The sequence below is a fragment of the Lytechinus pictus genome, chromosome 18 (genome assembly GCF_037042905.1).
Source record: "Lytechinus pictus isolate F3 Inbred chromosome 18, Lp3.0, whole genome shotgun sequence".
Taxonomy (NCBI): domain Eukaryota; kingdom Metazoa; phylum Echinodermata; class Echinoidea; order Temnopleuroida; family Toxopneustidae; genus Lytechinus; species Lytechinus pictus.
In genome coordinates this window covers 5,256,859-5,264,193 of record NC_087262.1, presented here as the reverse complement: position 1 = coordinate 5,264,193, position 7,335 = coordinate 5,256,859, and the positions used below count along the sequence as shown (strand labels likewise).

The following is a 7,335-nucleotide window of genomic DNA, read 5'->3' as shown; positions in this document are numbered from 1 at the left end:
GGGGTGAATGATGACTGAGTGCCCCCATCCTCTGCCAAAATGTCCCCTCGACAGAATCAAGGTAAATCAAATTTGTTCGCTGATACACTACAAAACGTTTCACCCAGGTTGTGACAATGGTATTTCCTCTCCCGCACTGTAGACCTTGAAAGGGTCTAATGATGACAATTACGCACATGTACGCGTTAAGTGCGCAGTTACAATAATGGCGGATCAGGGGCCAATCTTACAAAGACTTGCGATTGATCCGATCAATCGCAACTATGGAAAGCCAGCAAAGTCAACATATAAATTGCATGTTTGCTCAAAACTTTTTCTAGATATGAATGTATATCCATAAATTCATTGATTTCTTGACAGTTCAGTGTGTTCTCCTTTGTTTACAAAGGACATTTTTGCACATTTCCCGTAGAAAAAAATATGACACTGATGGATTTCCATAGAGATACGATTGATTGGATCAATCGTAACTCTTTGTAAGACGGAGCCCCAGGGATTGACAAGGGGCACCAAGGGCTCATTTTTCTTCAAAAATAAGGGCTTAAAGTCAATCCAAGACCACCACGGCAACGGACTCTGGGGTCATATTGATTCTGTCATTTGCCCGAGATATGCTGTACCTTAAAATGCATAAGTGCTTTTATATAACAATTTGCTCTACACTGCAAAACTCCGGTGTTCATTTAACACCAGCCCAGAATCTATGTCCACACCAGAGAAGTGTTAAACAACACCAGTTTCGTTTTGGTCGAACACCAGAAAGGTGTTTATACAACACCAATTAGTATTAAAACAGCATCGGTTGGATTCCAAACTGGTGATGTTTCAATACTTCTCTGGTGTGGACATATATAGATTCCGGACTGGTGTTAAATCAACACCGGAGTTTTTGCAGTGTAACATGTCTAACTGGATTTGCCATTAATTAGGAATTTAGGCCTACAATAATCATTTTGGCAGAAAAATAATATAGGTATATTTACCCAGGGAAGCCACTTCAGATCTGAAAACTGTTCTCCCAGTGGGCCCTGCTAGTATTATTACCCCGGCTTTAGCTGGGCTGCCTAGGCGCTCAAGCATTCAAGGAATTTCTTCCTACCGGGTACCCATGCACCTCACCTGGGTTGAGTGCAGCACAAAGTGGATGAACTTCTTGCTGAAGGAAATTACGCCATGAAGAAAATATAAATAACGAAGAAAAAACTGTAACTCCACTCACACACCCGCCGAACATTTTGAAAAGTTTTTTATTACAATTTTTCCAAAAAGATAACAAAAATTCATCCAGGGGGAAGGGCACCCCATCCCCTGGATCCGCACATGTTCTATCTCATATAGGACTACAAGATATAGGAAACCGGAGTAGAGAAAGATGATACGGGGACCCTTTATAAGGGGCTATTGTTTATTTTTCCTGGCAATCATCGTGATCAAACATATAAATCATACAAATTATATTTTACAATTCATTCTAAAGGTCATGGACAGATCTGATATCAAACGCATTCCCCGAAAAAGTTGGCTAGTTGGTATATTAACTGGTAGTTTGATTGATTTACGATGTACTATGGTCGTGGTAGTGTGAAAATAAAGAAGAAAATAATTCATAAGAATATCGTCCGCTAATTCCCATGTTACAGGTACTTTAAAGGAGAATGAAACCCTTGAAACCAGCTGAATCCATATCAAAGAGAAAAATCAAAGAAACATATTGTTGAAAGTTTGAGGAAGATTGAATGAATAATAAGAAAGTTATGAGCATTTGAATATTGAGATCACTAATGCCATGTAGATCCTCCCATTGGCAATGCGACCAAGATCTGTGATGTCACACACGTACAACTCCCTCATTACTTTAGTACTTATTTCACTTATATTCTCACTTTTATAGAATCTATCACAAGGTGAGGTGTTTTCTTTATGAGAGGACAAGCTAGTACAGAGGTTTCACAACATTATATCATATTGATGAATCGTTTTTCATATGATTAGAATGAGCAAAAAGAGATGTTTTGGGGTATATTTTCAGTGTCCAAAAGGGGAGAGTTGTTCATCTGTGATATCATAGATCTTGGTTGCGTTGCCAATGGGAGGATCTCCATAGCATTAGTGATCTCGACATTCAAATGCTCATAACTCTTCTATTGTTAGTCCTATTTTACTCAAACTTTTGTTGATCTTATTCTTTGATTTTTCTGCTTTCACAAAAGCTAACTTGCTCCAAGAGTTTCATTCTCCTTTAACTTCCCCATCCTGGGTTCATTTATATTCTCCCTTATCCTTATCTCTCACATTTCCATAACTGCCAGGCGATTTTTATTAGATTGCCGCGATGAATGTGCAGATCATATTACATTACGAGCGCATACTATTCCACGATAAATAATTTATTGCCATAACTCAAAGTTTGACAGTAAATCACAAAAACCCCTCGATGATGCGATGCTATCATCTCCCGGGTTGATTAGCAGGTGAATGTCCCTGAAACGTTGGGGATTCCCCCCCCCCCCCCTCGTTTCATGTCGAATGATTCACAAAGATAGGAGAATAGCACTTAAACAATGCACACATAACGCGAGGTTAAACTTAAAGTGGGCATTGCGTGGACATCAAGAGGACATTACTTGAAAATTGCGGGGACAATACGTGCACAATAAGTGTACACCGCGAACGTCCTATGGGGTGTTGCAAGAAACTTGCGATTGAACGCAAATCGAACGCAACTCCCAAAATTGAGCGTAAGTCCTCCGATTAAACGCAAATCTGCAATTGAACGCAAGTTACGTTCAATCCTGTTGCAAGAAGAAGTTGCGTTTGATCAATTGAACGTAGATCAAGCGCAAGCTTTGCAATTGATCGCAAATCGAACGTAACTTATGTAAGATTTTGGAGGATGCGCAAAATTTGCGTTCGATTTACGTTCAATTGATTGTCCATAGGCTTGTGTACTAAAAATTCTGCAAAATTTTTTTTTATTGTATTTTGTTTTGAAAACTTGTGTAAATTATGCCATTTTCAATTTTCCATGGGTTTTTTTTCAAGAAAAACTTGAAATAATGTTATTTTAAATCTTTATAGGCCTCTTCAGCAATTATGCCATTATTTTCACACAATTTCAGTACATTCTCTCCTAATATCATTTTAAAGTGTGTCAATCACCAAAAATATTCTGCTCTTGTTATCAGAGGTCATGGAATATTCAAATTGTGATTTCTGAAATAATTTGTATGAAGAAATGTTGAAGAAATAATAACTCTCCATAGGCACAAAAGCCACTCTTTATTAAAACACTTCATGCACTGGCAAATGCTTATCAATATTTCTGAGCGTTTGCAGTAAATACAACTCAGAATATGTTTTGCAAGAGCACTAAATTGCTTAAATGCTTTCATTCATACATATCATAATGAATAACATGCCCAATTAAGTTATTTTAGTTTGATTTTCAAATAAAACATACATTTCAGGAGATTGCTACACTTCAAAATCTGAAGCTCTCTTGTTTCTCTCTCTTTAATCATGAGATTGCATGGTAGATATATATCACACTTGCATACAGGGATGAGGTCGAGGCTGATTCTTCCGAGTCATGAGGCAGCTTGAGAGAACTTCCCATAGATTCTGTACAGTGACTCGGACCAAGGCCAGCAAAATGTTGTCTCGAGGTCAGCATTGACTACATCCCTGCTTGGAAATGAAAAGATCCATTGATCTGTGCACAAAAAGAACACTGCTCAAGACATTCATTATTGATGGACCTTTTATTTTTAATTTTCATTGTTTCTTACTCCTGAGGAATTACTTCTGAGATTCATTTATATCAAATAAAAATTCATATCATCTTCATCAAGTGTTTTACCACTGAATGTCAGCCCACAGTCCTTAATGTTGGCAAGAAGAATCCATAGAAGTCCAGTCAGGAAAGCCACAAGCGTCTCTGCTTGAAGGAATAAATCTGGTTTCCAGAAGCAGTCTAATTTGAGATGAATTTGGATAGCTCCATGGAGTGAAGTTTTTAAACCAGCAACACCCTCATTCTGAAGTCCACTCTAATAATGATGTTACTACAGACAGGAGCAGCTCTGAATTCAGTTCTGATAATCAACCTGTTCATAAAAAATTAATAATATAGGAAATAATGCAAGCCCATAACCATACATAGCTTGGGTTAGTTCAAATTTTGTCCTTTCAGTGCAAGAACGCCCTTAGCAAAACATTTTTGTGCACCCCATCAGTGCAGAAATGCCCCTATGCTGGTAAGGGCGTTGTTTGCACCGACAAGATGATATGATAGAGGGATAGTGGCTTACTCCCGAGACCATAATAATTGGCAATTTGCCATGATGTAATCTAAAAAAGTTTGAAAACTGATTGTTTTTCCCCAAATAAATGAATCATGGAAATTAAAATATGCAATAAATTAAATCAAAGAAAGCAAAATACACAATTTCATACAGTACACCTTGGATGAGCACAACAACCACCCCCCCCCCCCCCCTCAATGGGGGTGTCTTCATTGCTGAGAAGTCCAAGTCAAGATAGAGATTTGTGTTTGCCTTTTTCATTTGCATTATCCTTGGGTTAATGTGTACAGATTTCACCCCCATCCGCATTACGATCATGGTGAATTATTAATAATAATACAGTTTACATGTAACCTACCATTTGAGAGTTGATAAAATGAATCAATCAGCTGGTTGCAAGAACACACATTGTAGCAGACACATTTATGGTGGTTCGGAGGTTTCTTGTTTATTCCAGACTTCTTTGTCATCATAACTGTAGTAAGCAATTAAAAGCAAAAAGCAAAGAGATAAAACATGTTCATGATATTAATATACAAGTTAAGCTCAGTTGCCAGTGTGTTAATCATTATAGTAGTCCCAGGGTGTTTTGATTAAAGTCACTTCTGGCCTGGGGAGGGGCACTATGGTTCCTCAGCCATGGGTGGCGCAATTAAAAAATGTATGATATCATACCTTTTGCTTTAATTTACTAAAAAAAGCTCGTAATAGAAGTATTAATTTTGGTGTACATATTCCTTTCTAGAGCATTCCTAACAACTTTACTTTAAAAAATCTGGTATCAAAATAAATTCCTTTCATGTTTTTTTTCTTTCTTTTTTCTTAACTTCTTAAATGTATTTTTGTTAATTGTTAATTTCAAGACAAAGTTCATCAGTGACATTAAATTACTATTGTCAATAAAAATTACCCAATTATGAATATTGACTTTGTACATGTAATCATGTTTTTGTCTGACATTTACTTAAACAAACACAATGTTGCAAAATTTCCTGACCCTGTACCTGGGAATTGCAAATATGGAAAGTAAAACGTCAGTCAGCGGTGCGGTAATAAAATGTTGAGTGGCAGATTTATTCTGAAAAATGTCAAGGGGGACCATATGCGCCCCCCCCCCGAGTATTGTGCTTGATGGGAAGGATGTAAAAAAAAATCATGATTATGCATTCAATATTAATAATGATGCACCATATGAGACACCCTTTAACTGAAAGCACATGGAAAAGCATTCTAATCATCCATTAAACAATTTAAAGTGAAAAAAATCTGTCATCTATATAGCACCTCATGTGCTTGCATAAAAATCAAGTTAAGAGTCAGCTACATAGTAGCCGGGGGGGGGGGTACTCACGAAATAAGGCATATGGGGATATGCCGCAGGAATGGGTCGCCATTTTGGAAGAAATCCCTAAACATGAGGTATGGTTTTATGCTGGAAAATCCCTAAACATGGCCCAATTTCTAGATAATGTCCTTAAACATTTTTTTTTTGCTTGTCAAGTTTTCCAGGCGAAAATGTGCCCCCCCCCCCCTTTGGAAATCCTGGATCCCGCCCCTGTAATGAATCCTTAATAATGGGTACCTTTTTAGCCAAAATGGCCTGTAAATATGGGTACGGGTTTCGAACCTTCAGCCGCACACCTTTGTCCAAACCAAATCTAAGTACCTCCCCTCCCGGCATAGTAGATGTACATATTGAATCTAAAAAATAAATGTATTTGGGCCTACATCATGTAAATGTATATCTTTTTATATTTATATGTGATGGATATTAAAAATGTGACTCATACGGCACATCATTACAAATCAACGACACAAATAGACTGTCCTCTTGAGCAATCTGCCCGTAAGAAATTTTTAAAAGAGCCCTGGGCGGGAAACTCCCTATTCAATGTTAAAACTTCCCCAAGAATGTGGCCAATAGATTCTGAAAAGTAGCCCAATACATGTAGACCCCCTATACCTTTGTTTTTTTTTTCTTGTCTGGCGAGATATGTGGAGTCTGGAAAACCCCCCCAAAAAAAAAAAAAAATTAATAATAATAATAATAATAGGGCCTAATAATAAAATAATAATAGGCCCTAATAATATATATTTTTTTAATCCTCCAAAGACAAAAGTCGAAAATTTTCACTTTATCCCAGGCCAGGCCAAGGAAAGTCATAAAAAGGGAGGTTAACGTTAGACAGACTCTTAAAAAAGAGAGATAAATTGAATGGAGCTGGAGAGGATTTTTTTTCTTGTGGAAAAAAAATTAGAAGGTAGTAAAGTACTAGTACTGGAAGTCTTTAATTTCTATTTACTTAAAAAATCATTTCAAATAGGAACAAAAATAATCTTTAAAGGTCATTTTCGATGCTTCATACATAATTAGAGCCTACAGGCTACACATTTACTTGCTTCAGGGTGATTTTTAACAGCACTGCACCGGCAGTGACCTGCCGTGTTGTTGATACAACCGTGCATTACCGACACAAAAAGTCATATGTGGGACTGGGATTAAAACTGTGCGGTAGAAAAAATGTTGAAGGTGAAATTTCGACCGGCGATAAAGATACATTTTCACTTTTTGCAAAATAAATTTTTCCCTGGCATAGGTCTAAAATATATAAATTCTCTGAAAACATACATAATGGAGAAAGAATTGTCTGAAAAATGAATATTTTCTACTTACTCTCTTCCAGATCCAGGATTGTTGCAAGCCATTATTTTGCTTTTTCGGCTAGTCTTGTGCTGCAGACCCTGTTTACAGCTGCAAATCGTCTGCAAATCAGCTGCAACTTGCGTTCAATCGCAAGCCTTTTTCTTGCAACGCAAATTGGCGATTGATTGCTAGTTGCAGTCGATCGGAATCGGCTGCAAAGTTGCAGTCGATTAGCAATCAATTGCAACGTAACTTTCTTGCAACACCCCACTAGTGTTAGGAAAGGTGCAAACAATTATTATTTTCAAGTCCATTGAATTTTCTAAGGGAACATTTTAAATTAAAATGAATTTATATTAGGCGATCATTGCGTGGACTTAACAGGGA

At 37.2% G+C, this 7,335-nt stretch overlaps 1 long non-coding RNA gene across 1 annotated transcript; it reads right to left on the bottom strand.

The window, feature by feature from the left end:
• Positions 1 to 3,746: 3,746 nt before the first annotated feature.
• LOC135157475 (uncharacterized) lies at positions 3,747 to 7,055 on the bottom strand. The gene is made up of 3 exons (XR_010296468.1): positions 6,979 to 7,055; positions 4,663 to 4,779; positions 3,747 to 4,106 (listed from the first exon to the last, which is right to left on the bottom strand). It is a non-coding gene; the product is annotated as an uncharacterized LOC135157475 (long non-coding RNA).
• Between the last annotated feature and the right edge of the window lie 280 nt (positions 7,056 to 7,335).